Below are 16,003 nucleotides of genomic sequence, written 5' to 3' on the forward strand. Positions count from 1 at the left end.
GAGGTGGTGTGGCATTTGCAAACGATCACTCATAAACCCCATGCTGTGATTAATTAGGGTTTTCAAAGCTCTGAAACAGAAATTTCTGTATTAATAATGTTCACATCTAAGTGGCCCTCCACTGTCATAGGGCTTCTCTTTGAACAGAGGTTGAAGCAGATAATTTTGACATTAGAGCCTGAATATGTAGCTACGTCAGGCTGTGGGCACAAATTGGGTCTTGCGTAAATGTATTTGCTCCTTGAAGGTTTTCTTCTCTTTGATGCAGAAGTCTTGCTCCTACAGGTGTGCATATGTGTGTGCTGACCTAGTGCCCCCTTTTTTTTTGAAGAAAGATCTGTGAATTTCCAATAGACACATTTTGGAAAACTAGGGGGATCTTTCAACTTTTTATCTTTATTTTACCTTTGAGGGAAACTAAGTGCTGTACCAGAAATTCCCACGGTAGATGGGTGACCAGCATGGTAGTCTCCTAGCTCCAAAAATTTGACCTGGGGAGCTGTTGACTGCAAAACCATCAGCTGCTTGGAAACCCTTCAACCCTTTCTACCTGCCTGCGCCTCTGAAACTAAAGTTTGGGGTGTCTCATAAGACCCCCATATCTTATTTAACTATACTGATATAACTATGTACTAAAGATACTGTAAGTAATGGTGTCTGAGGAGCTGCAGAAGAGACAACAGCCAACTCCTGGCTAGTAGAGATTCTAAACAGTGTTTGAACTCACGGGAAGGGACAAATAATCCCACGCTAACTCTTCCTTCTCTGAAACATATGCAGCAAAGCTTTGGAGATGTGACCTGCATCTTCTGCTGGTTCTCCTGGATGGATGTTCTGAGCCTGGATGTCTTTTGGGGAGGAGGGAAAGAGGGAGATGAGCTGAGAGTGAAGCCACCTGCCTGCTTTTATGCTGTAGCAGTGCTAAGGGTGCGTTCCCCCTCCAAGCTCTCTCTTCAGGCTTTGCCTGCTTTGTGGAGAGACTTAATTCAGTGTTTGTGAGACTTCTATTTTGCCTGCATAGGAATGAGGATGCTGAGGGGGGATAATGAAAACGTATGGGGTGATACGGTGACATCTGTTCTCCATCACCACCCAGGAATTTCTAAGTGTTGGAAGGATGTAAAATGTAAAACTCGTCACTGGATAGAGTGAGGGTGAACACATGGTTTGTGCATGTGTTTTCATTTCGTATTTAAGAAAAAAAAGACATCTAAAAATAAACTGCTGGCTTGCATCCACTTCCTGGTTCACGTGGGGCTGTAATGGAGCAGCTGGAGGGATGGGGCAGCGGGGCTGGCCCAGGGAACCCCCCTGCTGAGCCGGCGGGGGCCAGAGGGGCAAGGTGAGGGGGCATGCAGTGGGTGGCCGGGGGGGAGGTTGCTGGTGGCATGCAGCAGCACCTGGCTGGGTGCAGGGAGTCACGCTGCCGTCAGTCAGTCTGTAGGCACCCTGTGGGTGTCTGGCTGCGTGGGGTGGCTGCGTGAAGTCCCTCTGTGCCCGTAAATATATGTTGTGGTGCGAACACGTAGGTCCTCCATCGGTGCTGAGCGTTTTGGTGATGGGGAGGGTGGTTGGCTTTAAATCCTAAATCCTGTGTTTGTCAAGAGCTGCCCTGGGAGCTTATTTTTTCATTTAGGATGCTACGTTTCCCAATATGTTGGGCCTTTTTTTAAAAAACAAACAAACAACACCTTAATGATATTGTGCAGGGGATGCACAGGTGGTCAAAATGTACGTAATACTAAAGTGTTTATGAATAAACTGACCAAGGCAATAGGAAGTTGCATCGTTTTCTCTGCTCTTTACAGGCAGGATTGAAACTCCACTAGCTTGTGGTCAGTAAGATACTGCAGAGCCTGGTTCTGACCTGAGCTGCCAGCAGGGACCTTTACTTTCTTCTCCATGTGAGCTAAATCTGTTTTACTCTGTGAACCTCCATGAACCTTGTTTTTACCTCCATGAACCTACTTCACTTGTCTCAAATCCAGAAGCTGATGATTTGGAAGGATTTCTCTGAAAGTCTTCCTAAGTTTTATCAGTGATTTCTTGTCATTAGTCCTACTGAGATATATATTGCCTGTATATTTACATTGCATGTTTATACTTCATAGCTTGTTAGTTCTCAGAGTTTTAGCAACCTGGAAAAATTTGTGCTGAGCAATGAAGCAGCCTGATGGGGGAATCAGTGGTTTCAGTCTTTCATGATTTCTGTTTTCTGACCTGTATGAATGTATTTTTCCCCCAACCAGAGGAGATGGCATTTGCAGGTTCAGCAGTGGGCTGGCAAAGTGGCACTGAGGAGGTACAGGCTTGCCAAGTGGTGAGTTGCCTATCTGGGGCAGCCGATGAGAAGCATCCAACATTTTAAAAGCATTAGTGGATGATGGATATTATATCTGTATGTAAAAGGTACTTTAAAAAGTGCCTGGAGGAGTTGCAGATTGCCCATCTAGCTGGCAAAACATCTGAACAGCAGAGCTGCAGGGGGGAGCACCTTGCCGTATGTGGGGATTTTCTGAGAGCGATAAAGTTGGTGGGTGCAGTTTAGTTTCCAGAAGACTGTAGGCAGTTTTGCATGAGTAACCACGAAGGGAGTAATTGTGGTTGGAAAGACAAAGGTGGCTGGTGTGGTGGAGCAGGGCTCTGATCACAGAATCACAGAATGGTCAGGGTTGGAAGGCACCTCTGGAGATCATCTAGTCCAACCCCCTGCTAAAGCAGGTTCCCCTAAAGCAGATTGCACAGAGGCACATCCAGGTGGGTTTTGAAGGTCTCCAGAGAAGGAGACCCCACAGCCTCTCTGGGCAGCCTGTGCCAGGGCTCTGGCACCCTCCCAGTACAGAAGTTCTTCCTCATATTCAGGTGGAACTGCCTGTGTTGCAGTTTGTGCCCGTTGCCCCTTGTCCTGTCGCTGGGCACCACTGACAAGAGCCCGGCCCCATCCTCTTGGCACTCGCCCTTCAGACATCTGCAGGCGTTGGTAAGGTCCCCTCTCAGTCTTCCCTTCTCCAGGCTGAACAGGCCCAGCTCTCTCAGCCTTCCCTCACAAGGGAGATGCTCCACTCCCCTCAGCATCCTCGTTGCCCTCCGCTGGGCCCTCTCCAGTAGTTCCCTGTCCCTCTTGTACGGGGGGAGCCCAGCACTGGACACAGCACTGGGGATGCTGGGCTGCTGCTGCTGGGTACCAAAGCACCTGGGGAAGAGATGCTCCTGCATTGACCTGAGTCGTGGCACGAGGGCCTGGTGTTTAAACAAGGGCTGCCATCGCCTCGTCCTTGCTGACGTCACAGCCCAGGGATGGCTAGCTGCTTGTTATTAACTGTGGGTTATTCATCTGCTTCATTTTCCCCCGGGGGGGAGGAACCGGTTATAGTGCAGGGATACTTTTTGGTGTATCTGGCGGTTTCAACTCACTTTGAATTTTGCGACTAATTGTTGCAAGAATTGAATTTGGTGTCTGAAGGCAGCACTGCAGTCATGTGTGATGGGAGGAGACAAAAGTAATTTTTCTATTTAGCTCCTCTTTGACTCCTTTTAATCTGGCCAGTTTGGCCAGTTTTGTTGTTGGTTGGTTTGGGTTTTGATATTTTGAGGTGTTGATGTGGGATTTTTTTGTTATTAAAGAAAAGACAAAATAATAGCTCCTTTGCTCTTTAATGTAACGTAATTAGACAGGAACAAGCTATTGAATGGTTCTGACTAAAGCTGTAAAAAAGAATAATTTTAACTGCTGTTATATGAAGAATCTTCCTTTTTCTGCTTTTATGGTGATGACTGCCTGTTTATATTTTAGCATCTGTTCCTGTAAGAATGTGGAAGGAAATGAGCTGGCTCAGCAGAAACTGAAACCCAAACTAATCTCAAGCTGTAGTAAATGCTCAATAGTCTCATTGTCCGTGGGCACTTCAGCAGCAAACCCAGAAAAAAACAACCAACCCAGCATTAAAAATCAGAATAGATGGCAGAGAAAGCATCAAAGCTCTTTTGTTGTTTTCCTCAGCATCCCGTGGGCTCGGTGCGTGTGCCTGGTGAGCACAAAGCTCGGCAGCCAACGGCTGGGCGCTTTGCCCTGCTGCACGGCGTGCCAGGCGAGGGGTCCCGCTGCCCGTGCTGCTGGAGCCTGGCTTCACCATCGCCGGCGGCGCGGCCAGTTCCTGCCAAAGCTCTTTATGAGCTTTCCGAGCCTGGCTGCCGTGTGTCCCGCAGAGTCCTGCCGTCCTTTCACCCTGTGCTTCCCCACTTGCATAACTGACTTAGGCATTACCCTCCCTGCTGTCCTTGCCGTGTCTTTGGCACTCGTGCGTCACTTGGCCTCTTTGTTTCGATAAATAACTTTCCAGCCAAGTCACTCCTTAGGTGAGGCTGGGAGTATTCCGAAGCAGAGACACTAGGTTTACATTCTTGCCTATTTAATTTTGCAGATCTCTTTGATACCCCTAAACTCACTGGGATTATTTACTGAAAGTATATGGGAAATAATATTTCTCATTTTAAAAAATCCCAGTAGCTTGTAAACTCATGATGCTTTCTCTGGTCAGAAACTGAAAGTGGAATGGATTTTTTTTTAATTACTTTATCAGACTGAGAGAGTGGAGAGATTAGTGGAGCATAAACAGAAGGAAGTAAAGCAGCTCTCAAGTGTTTTAATGATCTGAGTAGCTAATTTGTTTAGTATGAATTGTCACTGAGCCTTCAGTTTGGCACTTAGGGTTTTAGTTCATTAAATACAAATCAATAAAGCACATAAATACAGTTTCTAGAAATCGTGGTCCAGCTTAACTGTGCATACATTCTTCAGTCCCACATGTGGAATTGCTCGGTCCGTGCTGGCATTCCTCAGCTGGGCTTTTCCTTGTGAGATGTTGTCATGTATTTAACGTACTTATGCCATAGACAGTGGGACTGAGTGCTCCCTTAGCCAGTTTGCAGATGACACTGAGCTGAGTGGTGCAGTTGATGCATTTGAGGGATGGGATGCCATCCAGAGGGACCTTGACAGGCTGGAGGAGTGGGCCCATGCAGACCTCATGAGTTTCAACAAGGCCAAGTCCACCTGGATCAGGGCAATCCCCAGTATCAATAAAGCTGGGAATAAAGGGATTGAGAAGGACTTGGGGGTACTGGTGGATGAGAAGCTGGACGTGACCTGGCAGTGTGCACTCACAGCCCAGGAAGCCAGTTGTTGTGGGCTGCACAAGAAGCAGCGTGGGCAGCAGGGCGAGGGAGGGCATTCTGCCCCTCCACTCCGCTCCGGCGAGACCCCCCTGCAGCGCCGGGTCCAGCTCTGGGGCCCTCGGCACAGGGGAGACATGGACCTGTCGGAGCGGGTCCGGAGGAGGCCACAGACATGGTCAGGGGTCTGGAGCAGCTCTCCTGTGAGCACAGGCTGAGGGAGTTGGGGCTGTTCGGCCTGGAGAAAAGGCTCCAGGGAGATCTTGTGGCCTTTCAATATATAAAGGGGGTTACAAAAAAGGAGGAGAGAGATTTTACCAGGGCCTGTAGTGACAGGACAAGGGGCAAAGGTTTTAGACTGAAAGAGGGCAGGTTTAGGTTGGACATAAGGAAGAAATTCTTCACTGTGAGGGTGGTGAGGCACCGGCACAGGTTGCTCGGAGAAGCTGTGGATGCCCCATCCCTGGAAGTGTCCAAGGCCAGGCTGGATGGGGCTCTGAGCAACATGGTCTGGTGGAAGGTGTCCCTGTCCATGGCAGAGGGGTTGGAACTAGATGGTCTTTAAAGGTCCCTTCCAACCCAAACCATTCTGTGATTCTGTGATTGTTCCTGTGAGATCTGGTACCAAAATCTGCATTTGTTTACTGGCAAAGAATGATCGTCATACTGTACTTGAACAACTGTTGGCACTGCTGCTTGATGAAGGTAAGCAAAATTCCTGTGTCTGAATGGAAAAAATGTTCTTCAAATTTAAGGCGTGAGGCATCTAATATTTTCAGTCACGGTAAATTTAATGATATTTTATGGGCTGGGAGGCAACAGTAGGAGGTCTGCAACCTTTTTGAAGGAGAGGAAGCAGATTATTTTTTTTTTAGGCTTGCTAAATGTTGCTGTTTATCAGGCAGCTTTATCCCCAGCCCCTCTCCTTGACCTGCCCAAGAGTGATTTGAAAGGACCCTCCACCTCGTCGATGCAGGGCGGTGTGGCTGCTGCAAGACGTGTTTCTCCAGCCAGCTGCTTGGCAAAGCAGGGAAATCCTGTCAGCTGCCTTTCTTCTTAAATTATCCGCTTTTTGGCACAACAAGAAGCTCTTTTTAGGCCCGTGCATGGTGCCTGGCACAGCGGAGGCCAGATCTCAGCTGCCACTTCGCATCGCAGCAGGAGCCCTCCAGCATCCTGCTTTTGGGCTGGGGCAGCTGCCGGCAGATGCAATTCCCCTCACAGAGCTGGAGCAGCAGGCTTCACCGCTGGTTAACTTTAACATGTACCAGCCTAAGATGTGCTCTGATAAAGAAATGGTAGCTCCCACTGCTTGTATGGATGCATGAAACCAGGCTGCTCATGTTAAACGTAGCACGCACAGGCTGGAGTGTGTGCATGCTGTGGTGCACTCCAGGAAAGTGCAGGCTTGGAAATGCTGGCTGCAACAGCAGCATTAAGAAATTGGATGTGTTTTAGTGGGGTTATTTGTGGGTAGAGAGTGGTGCTCTGTTGTAGAGGAGCTCTGTAAGCCGTGCCTGCAGTGCTCCTGGCAGCCCCTGCGGCTGCATGGTGCAGCCTGGAGAGACGTGCTGCTGCAGCTCCCCTCCCTGCTGGAAAGAGCAGTTTCAGTTGAGAAACAGTGGCTTTTCATAGGAAAAGTCAATCTGGGGGATTCATGCACACACAAATTTTATTCAGTGGCGTGCCAAGGCATGTAGGGGTTTGAAGCTTTTCCACAACTCGCCTGTCAGCAGCGATGGGCCATCAGAGCAAGTGTCCGGCTGAGCAGGCTTATGCCTGGCCAAAGCTACCTGCGTGCCCCAACGTATATCCATCTGTTTTTATGGCATATCTCAAAGTTTTGGCAAACTTGTGGCATTTTTGCATGGTTTCTCCCCATCTGTTTGCTTGCACAGTGACCCAATCCAAGGCACCTCTCTGTTTTGCAGAGGGTCGTGCTATGTTGGTCTGGTGTAAGCGCTGCTTGGAGCTAGGGGAGGAGTTGTGCCAGATTACCATGGTCACACCTGTGGGGTAAAGCAGCAAAGGGCATGCTTCCCTTGATGTCACAAAAAGTGATTTTCTCAGTGCCAAATCTCTCACTGACTGCAAGCGCCATGTGTCTGTAAGCGTGCATGAACACGTGTTTGCTGAACTGCTTCCCCTGCCCCTGCATCAGATCCTGAGGCTCCCATGCTCCAAGGGGGCTGCAACCAGCTTGTAGCATTCAATGGTATTTTCAGTCACCTTTTTCCACTGGTCTAGTAAACGGGGATTTTCGTATTTTATTATCAAAGCAAACTGCCTAATGGCCTGTTTGTTACAGCTGTTCCTCTGATGTGCCAGATCTGAACCTCCCCCTTCAGGAGGAAAAAGAACTTTATTTTGGATAAAATAGAAATACATGTTTGTGAGAAGCTGCACTTGCTGAAGATGTTTTCTAGTACACAGCTCCTATTGAACAGCAAATAGAGAGTGGTTGTGGTCTCCCCTAGTTATGGCTGTGGTTAATTTGCTTGGTTGGTTGGTTTTGTACAAGCCTGCTGTTTTGTTTATAAAACAAATAAGCTGTTATTCCCTATTCCTGTACTGGATGAGCAGTAGAAGTGGTCCTTCTTGGTTGCCCAACACTTACAGCTGGAGAAGGAACTGGAAAATCCTTGTGTGACTTGTGCCACTAGGTTTTACATGTGCAGATGTTCCAGAAACACATTGGATTGCTTATTTTTTAACATTGTTTTTCCACTGAGTTTTACACCTCTTTGATTAAACCTGCTCAGCAGATAAGTTTTGGAGCTCCACGTTTGGGAGCGCACAGATCAGATGCCGGATGCCATGACACTGCCATTTGTCATTAATATGTGAGAAGATCAGGGCATGGTTCTGAGAGAATGGGGTAACCCTGGGGATGGTAGTCACAGAAAAGGCATGAAACGTGGAGGGGTCCGTCTGAGCGGGGGAGAAACTCTCATCTAGAAACGCAGAGGAGAGGCTGGGCAGAGCAGATTGACCCAAACCACAAAGGTGAAAAGACAAATCCTCTTCTTGGATGAGTTCCCAGTGCAGATAAGGAAACTCGGTGCCGAGGTGAGACCTCATCCAGGATGGTGTGTGCAGTCCCAGTGGCCAGGCGTCAGGAGGCTGTCGCTGCGCTAAGTGCAGAGGAGGATTTCCATGACACAGGGAGAGGAAAATGTGTGTCTGAGACAGGGCAAAAAGAGCCTGGTCAGTTAAGCCAGGAAAGCCAAAGCTGATGTGGGAGTGATGGCTCTCTTTCCATGTGTGTAGCAGAGGGGAAGTTCTGGAGAAAACGGTGTTGGAGCCAGAGCAAATGTAGTGAGCAGCACCAAATACATTTGGGCTGGAAGTTAGAAGATGATTTTGAGCAGGTAGAGGAATGAGACCCATGACCGGAGTGGTGGGAGCAAAGCTTGGCTGGCTTTTGGGATGAAGCTCAAGAAGAAAGTCAATGAGTGATGCTACGTCTGCTGTATCGGGACCCACACGTGGCATTTCCAAGAGGAGCAGCTCATCTTTAGGAATATTGGAATAATGACTAATTGACTGCAATAAAGTGCAAGTATATTGGATATATCTATGCTGGCATAGCTCTGTATGGAAGCCATTAGGACAAAGCTGAGTAACGGGGGCTTATAGGACACCAAGACAGCTTGGAAGCAACAAGAAAAAGAGAAATAACCTATAATAGCCAAATTGAATTTTCAGGAATGGTGGCACTCAGTGTCTTTGTTTCAGTGCATGCCCATGGTGGGTACGCCACCTCTCCAGGGCTGACACCCAGCCAGGTCTGCCCCTCTCACCCCTGGCTGCAAATTCAGGGTTGCCATGGGCTGTTTCTTACTGCACTTTGTCTAATTTCAGCCCAACAATGCCACCTTCTCAACTGAGTGCTCACTTTATTGCCATAATATGAAGTAGTAGAGAAAACCCAGGAGTTTTTTAACAGCAGTACATTTATTGAACACTTTTTGTTGTCCAGCGAATGCAGAACCCGGCAGATAATTGCTATGAGAAATAGTTTTGACTCTTCCACTCCCTTGTAAAACAGGGGAGGAGTTGATAACCTTGTCTCTCCCAGTTTTGGACCCAGTGCAGTTTTGTTGACTATTTCAGCAGGTCAAAACCACAGACGTTTGTTCCAAACCCATGGGTGACTGCCTTTTGCAAAGCCATTCATGAACTAATTTTTTCCTCCAGGAAGGCTATGTTTGTTTATTCAATCCCATTTCAAAGCAATGCCATTTCTTACCAGAGACGGTAGCAGAAATGTATGCACAACCCTGTTCTTTCTGACCTGCCTATATCTTTGTTTTTGTTTTGAGAGTATAATTTGGAGTATATTTTTTCCACATTGCTTTTTAATCTGTCTAGTCTGATGTTTTCCAGACCTGTGGGTTCCTTCCTTCTCTCCCTTATTTTCCATTATTAAATCTTCCAGCCCATTATAAATATCAGAGATGTAGACTTAAGCAACTTGGGCACGGCACAAGTCATCTTCTGTTGGATTAATAGGCAATGGGTGCTCCAGCACACTGAGGATGGGTTGAAAAATGACAAACAGGTCTCCTCCCATGGGCCAGTGCCCAGGGCGGAGAACAGGGCAGGTGAGAGGTGTGAAGACTGAGTATGTTCATTGAAATGAACACGTAACTGGTGTAGTACTGTACCAAGGAAAGATCTGGGTGGTCTGCAAATATGTATTACTGTATTTAGGATCTGGTTCTGTTACATCCAAGTGAAGTCAATATTCCATCAGTATTCATTAGGACTGGGTTGGTTTTTTTTTTGTCAATGCCAATTATTTACTTATCAGTACTGTTGCAAGGCGAGGAAGGTCCAGTATGGCTGCAGAGGTGGGGAGGGAGGGAATGAGCTGGGAGGGATGGATGGAGCAAGTTGGGTGTATCTGTCTGTCAGAATAAAGGGGCTGCTGCAGCCCTGTAGACCATACGTGAAAGGGTTAAAAAGTAAATGGGGCTGAGAAACAGCATGATGTCAAGATAGCATTGCACAGTGTAAATGTAGCATCTTGATTTTCCTTTTTCAGCGAAAGATGTTCTCAGGGGGCCAGTCTGGCTCAGCACCTTTGGTGGGGGAGCTGGGAGCCCTCTCCTGGGCTTTCCACAGGCTTTGTTATCTGGATGGTGCTGGTCACAATGGGACTGTGGGCAGCCCAGCCTTCCCCTTCCCACCAGCGTGGTGGGAACTGCAGCGGGGTGGCCACATCCCGTGGGAGAGCCCCGGCAGCCTTCAGCAGGGTCCCAGCCAGACCAGACTTTCTTCCAGCGGCAACCCTTTTGGTCTTCAGCAGGCCTTGGGAGGAGGGTTATTTAAAGCCCTTGTCCTTTCTGTGGAGTATAGGAAGTAGGAAGCGCTTCCTCCCCGTAGATCTCTATCCAAAGCTTTTGTCCACTTCCTTACAGTCCCACCCTGCTTGGAGTTGCTCCAAAACCCAGCACGCTGGGGCCATGCGCCCTGGTTCAGCGGGATCATCCTCAGCTGCAGCCCCTCCTTTTCCAAAACAGAAGGTTTCGGCACCAAAACGTCAAAGAGTGCCATCCTGGGCTGGGCAATGGGATATAGAAATGCCTGTTCACACTGCCTCACCACCCCTCCTGCAGTTAGGAATGCTGGTGTTGCCGAGAGGAAATATGGGGGCTGACCTTCCTTTGGGAGTCCGATTGATGCTTGCTGCTGCATTTTAGTTGTGAAACTTAAGGGAGATCTCAAAGTCGGTCTGACAAGTCATGATCTCTGCAATAAAGGGTCAAGAAACGAAAGAAAGTAATGTTAACCACAAGAATGTAAGGGCCTGAAATGCTTTCAAGGTACTGCCTGCTCTCTTCAGAGGAGGGGGGGGAAAATGTTGAACTATTTCTGTTGTGCTGGGTGTATCTCAGGGAAGTCCAGCAGCAGGTCGTGTCTGTGTTTGCATACGGGAGAAGAAGAGACTGTAACAGGAGGCTCAGCCAGGGCAGAGCATCGCCTGGAGGATCTGCCTTGGTGCCTCCGTGGTCCAGACTGCCTTCAGCAGATAAAGCTTCGCCTTCCTCTGGCAGGAACTTCTTCCCTGGTGCCAATGTGACTCCGTACATCTACATCAGTTTTGGAGCTGACTCCTCTGACCCTGAAGGTGGTACATTTGCTGGCCCTTCCTTTTCGGCATACGTACTGCCACAAAAAGCTGTTAGCAGGCTTCAAGGCGAAGGGAAGCAGTCTTGTGGTTGTGTGCTGAAAGATGATGTCTGCACACCCCAGGTGAAGGCACCACTTCAGAAACTTTCAATTAGTGCACCACCCTGCAGCAGCATAGCCCTCCTTTTAACCGCTGCTGTGTCCTTTAAACACTTTTTTCCTGTTCCTCTCAAGAGGAAAAAATAAATGATAAATTATTGTGTTGATGTTACACAAATGTTGCACTTACGGAAAGGTCTTGTTGACATGGATACCTTCTTGTGCAGAAAAGTTGCTGAAAATTTCCAGGAAAATAGATATGCTGTCCTTGGGGAAGGGAGATTGAAACAAACTGACAGCCTGTTGGCTAGCGTTGATCTTGGTTTGTGAAAGATGCAGAAGTTGAAAGTGTTGGGTTTCGTAGGAGTTTCTGTAGCCCTATTAGAAGTGGAGCTGCCTAGTGGTTGATACCAGGTATAGCTTAGGGTCTCTTCAGAGACCAGAGTAATAAATAAAAAGATCAAAAAGTGGCTGAGGTCAGTATCCTGGCATGGCTGGACCCAAAAGAGCTTACTTGTTCATGGCCTGATATGTTAAAACCTTACTGATTAGGTGGGGGTTTTTTTGCCTTTGCTAAAACAAAGTTCATGAAGGTAATGCCATATGAAAGAGAGACCGTAAGGTGGTATCAGGAGTAGGTTTTCTCCCTTGTCCCCCTCTCTCCCCATGAACGTCCACCTTCAACATCGCTGTTGAGAGAAGACACTAATTTCCTGTTTTTCCAGTCAAGCCCTTTGCTGGTGCAGCACCAGGGCTGCAGGACGGGGTGTGCCCCGTATGTGGTCTCAGGTGGAGGTCAGCTCTCATCCCACGCCTGTCGGGGGGCTTCCTGCTTCAAAGCACCACATCTCCTTCCTGTTACCATACCCAGTTCGGGAGGAAAATACACCCATTTGGCCACTACTGGCTTCGCTTAGATATAAATAAAAAATTCAGCACGATTTGATTTTTCGTTTGCTGTCTTACCCAGCCTGCTGACAGAGGCTCGGCCCCAGGCAGCCCTCACCCGCAGCGCTCAGAAAAGCGCATGTGGTGTGGATGTTGCTGGGGATGGAGCCCTGTGGTGGAGGTTAATGAAAAAAGTGATGGCCTGCGTGTGGATTGCACGGTTTGTTTCCAAGATGATTTGCATTTGAGTGTTGAATGCTGTGCAGAATCGCCAGAGGAAAGGATTTTCATAGGGTTGTTCTCAGTGCCCCTAAAAATGTTGTGCCTCTGGGTCAGGGGGTCTTCAGCTGTCTCCTGTGATATGGAGCGCTCCCTTTCTCTGAGACAGACAGTCATATTGCTGTTCTGCGTAATTATAGCGAACGCACTTAAAAGCAAACCGTACTGTTGAGTGTTGAGGATTAATAAAAGTTGCAGCTACTTAGCACCTGGTCTGGGACTGGCAGTGTCCTGCTGTGCTGCTGCATCAGCCTCTGCTTGCCTTGGACTCAGCTGCGGGGAGGGTGCAGCAAGCACGGTCCCTGACAGCTCAGCGAAGGGGTGTTGCCCATGTTTTTTACTGATTTGGTAGGGACTAGTCGCAAAGTAATACCATGTCTCCTGTTTTCTGGAGATCTCCCATTTTTAATAACGGGAACTGAAGTAAGAGGTGAAAGGGCGTATGACTTGTATCACTGAGCATCATGCATGGCCAGAGAGATGGTCTGTCATATCACCACTGATGAAGCAAGGATGCCCTTCTTATCTCTTCAACGGGTATAGAAAATGGCACTTTGTGTTCAGAATCCACCTAACAGGAACGCCAGTGCCCTGCTCACCCCTGCAACCGTCAGGTCTGGAGTTCACACCACCAAGGCACTGCCTTGGGCAGACACCCGCCTGTGCCCTCGCACACGTTGCCCACGGACAGCCAGTGGCTCCGGCGGGCCTTGGCGTGTGCAGACCTTGCTATCCGGGCAGGACAGCAAGATGTTGCCCCAGATGAGTGTCCACATCCCAGCACAGGCTTTGTTATAATTCAATACAAGGTGTTTGGTGGTGTGTTCTCAAGGCACGAAGGCTTGTGGTGGCCCTGATCTCGCATCATGGTCCTCGTGTGATGCTCTTGTCCAAGGTTTGTGCTGGGGACATGGCTGTCCTGCACATGATAGTAGTCTCTGTACTTTTGGCTCCTTGATTTTAAAAACAAATATTTATAAAAAGCCCTGTGAGGCTGGTACAGTCACCTGCACCAAGACTTGAGTAATATCCTCCACTAGCATAGAGCTTGGGCTGATTCCTACCAGCAGAAGGTTTGGTCTTCTGCTGCCTGAATTGCTGCATCCAGCAGAACCAGGTTCCTTCCTCAAGGGTGAGATGCTGTTCTTGTGTAGGTATTTCACAGAGTTTTTATTTCACAGGGGTTTTATACCTCTGCAAGGAAAAAAAAAGTTGAACTATAGGTTTGCTTTCCATTTTTTTTAATGTGGGTTTTTCATTCGACAGACAAGAGAATAAAGGTGTGAAACAATTTGTTACTATCATTGGTGGTTGTCACTGAAGCGGAAAAATAAGTGTCTTGAGAAGAATTTTGGTTTAGTGGAGTATATTTTTACAAGAAAGTTAACCAGTGGCTTTTGTGCTATTTTAAAATTATGATGGGTGTAAAAATAACAAAATACCACAAACAAACTTATTTAGAAAGCTAGATTAATAAAATAAACAGATTAATTTATATTAGATTTGAGATTTTTGGAACACAAAAGTAGGTAGTAATAGAAATTGTTAGCAATAGCTGTGTATGTAGTGGATGAAAATGTTACTAACAGTCTTTCTCTTTTGGTTGATCCTCCCCCCCCCCTCCAGTGTTTCAGTATTTTTAATTAAACATCTAAATAAATGTTGGGTGAATTTTTCTTAAAGGTAGCTAGTTGACAGATCTCTAAACCCACATTTTTCAGCATCTTTTTACTAAGCATACCTCTGCTAAATAATGCTTTAAAAAAAAAAAAAAAAAAAGTTTCTTCCCACTCTTTGGAAGCAAACCCAGCTCGATTCTCTTCCCTTCAAATTAGCTACCCTGAAATCCCCTTGATTCCTCCAGCCCCTGTATCCCAACACCGTACCTGCATCTGGAAATGAAGGGCGTCAGATCTCTGATTTTTTTTTTTTTTCATTTAGGGGCATCGTTAGCAGTGAGGATGGTCTTGCAGAGGGCTGATTATCGTCTGCCACTGACTTTTTAGGAAGTGTCATTATCCCCAAACTCCCCATCTTCTTCACGTAAATGGCTCTGATGCTGCCAGGTTTGCTCAGGTGCCACTGGCTGGTTCTTGATGCTGCTGTATTTTGGCTAATTGTTCTGAATTTAATCCAGCTTCCTTTCTCCCAAGGCTGTGATTATTCTTTAGAAAACTATTATGTGATTTGCCTTCATCAATTTAATCAATGGATGGTATGAAACTTTCGAAACCCAATGACAAAAGAGCCCAACCATGCTAACTCTGGGGGTTTAATTACGTTAAAAATATAATGCCCGGTGCTGATTTTTGTCACTTCCCTTTTTTCTAAAAGGTTGTGATGTACTCTCTGATTTCCTCATTCCCATCAGGCATTTTCCCCTATCCTGCAGGCCTGCACTCACAGAGCTTTATTTAAAATTATGTATCACAACAGTGTATTCGGTGAACATGATTTGGGCTTTTCCTCATGCAACCCAACCTTCTCAGAAAAAGACCTTGTGTGCTAAGACATTGTGCTGACATGTTTTCCTTGCTCTGTAATATTGTGTAAACAAACCATTTTTTTTTTTTATTTTAAGCCTTGCCAACATTGCACAGCATCTGAAGACAAAATAGGGCTGGCTGCTCCTCCCTTGGTTTCATTTTAGGGGGGGAAAAAAAAAAAAAGGAAGAGGCAAAGGGAGGCGACAAGGAAAATCCACTCATGATTTTCTTTTCCTGTCTGCAATCGCAAGCTGTGTTGCTGCCTGATCTGCTCCCACCCAAATTAATTCAATTTCCTAATTTACTCAAAGTATTTCTGTGCTTTTCTTATTTGCATTGGGAATATTTGCCCTTTACAGTAATAAGCTCTCCTCCCTGAGCAGGGGAATATTACGGAGAGCTTCCCAAGAAACTGCCACTTTTCTGGTCCCACCACAGGTCTGATTTTTTTTCCTCGTTAGCAGCAATTTGTGAGTGTTTGGGGGTGTTTTGTGGTTGTTTGGTTTCTTTGCAATGAATTTGTAACCATGCCCTCGATGGCAAACTCTCATCTCCTGGTGATGGGGGCCAGTGCTGGTGGGCGCAGCGGGTACCAGCGTGCCCTGGCTTGTCGCAGTGCTTACCGCGGCTGGGGAGCTGCTGCGCTGTCATCTGCAAATGCCTCTGCACCACATACCAATGAGATGAACGAAAAACGGTTCTTGGGTTAATGCATTGATGCTCAGTGTCAGAGACTAATTGATTTTTCCCTCTAAATCGGGAATATAATTCTGAGTAAAGGGACTTCAATAGGCAAGAGCAATCCAGAGACCTGTAAGTGAATTTCTCAGGTTTCAGCCCTTGCACCTGACTCCATGAAATTAATGTGCCAGCCTGGAAATATTCCTCTCACATAGCTGTTTGCAGGATTGGAGTCTTTTTAATTACAACTTGCTTTGGTG

General features: G+C 47.1%; 1 protein-coding gene across 5 annotated transcripts in view; it reads left to right on the forward strand.

The window, feature by feature from the left end:
* Nucleotides 1-16,003, forward strand: part of HPCAL1 (hippocalcin like 1) — a 66,700-nt gene that overhangs the window by 38,706 nt on the left and 11,991 nt on the right. The window contains exon 1 of one of the 5 annotated variants that reach the window (XM_056343102.1): nucleotides 1,244-1,342. The exons of 3 other annotated variants lie outside the window; for them this stretch is intronic. The gene's annotated coding sequence lies outside the window, so the exon portion shown is untranslated. Of the gene's footprint in view, nucleotides 1-1,243; nucleotides 1,343-1,880; nucleotides 1,905-16,003 lie in introns of those variants that run through there. One more of the 5 variants, XM_056343103.1, reaches the window with a different exon arrangement.

This window comes from Falco biarmicus, chromosome 6 (assembly GCF_023638135.1).
Source record: "Falco biarmicus isolate bFalBia1 chromosome 6, bFalBia1.pri, whole genome shotgun sequence".
Lineage (NCBI taxonomy): Eukaryota > Metazoa > Chordata > Aves > Falconiformes > Falconidae > Falco > Falco biarmicus.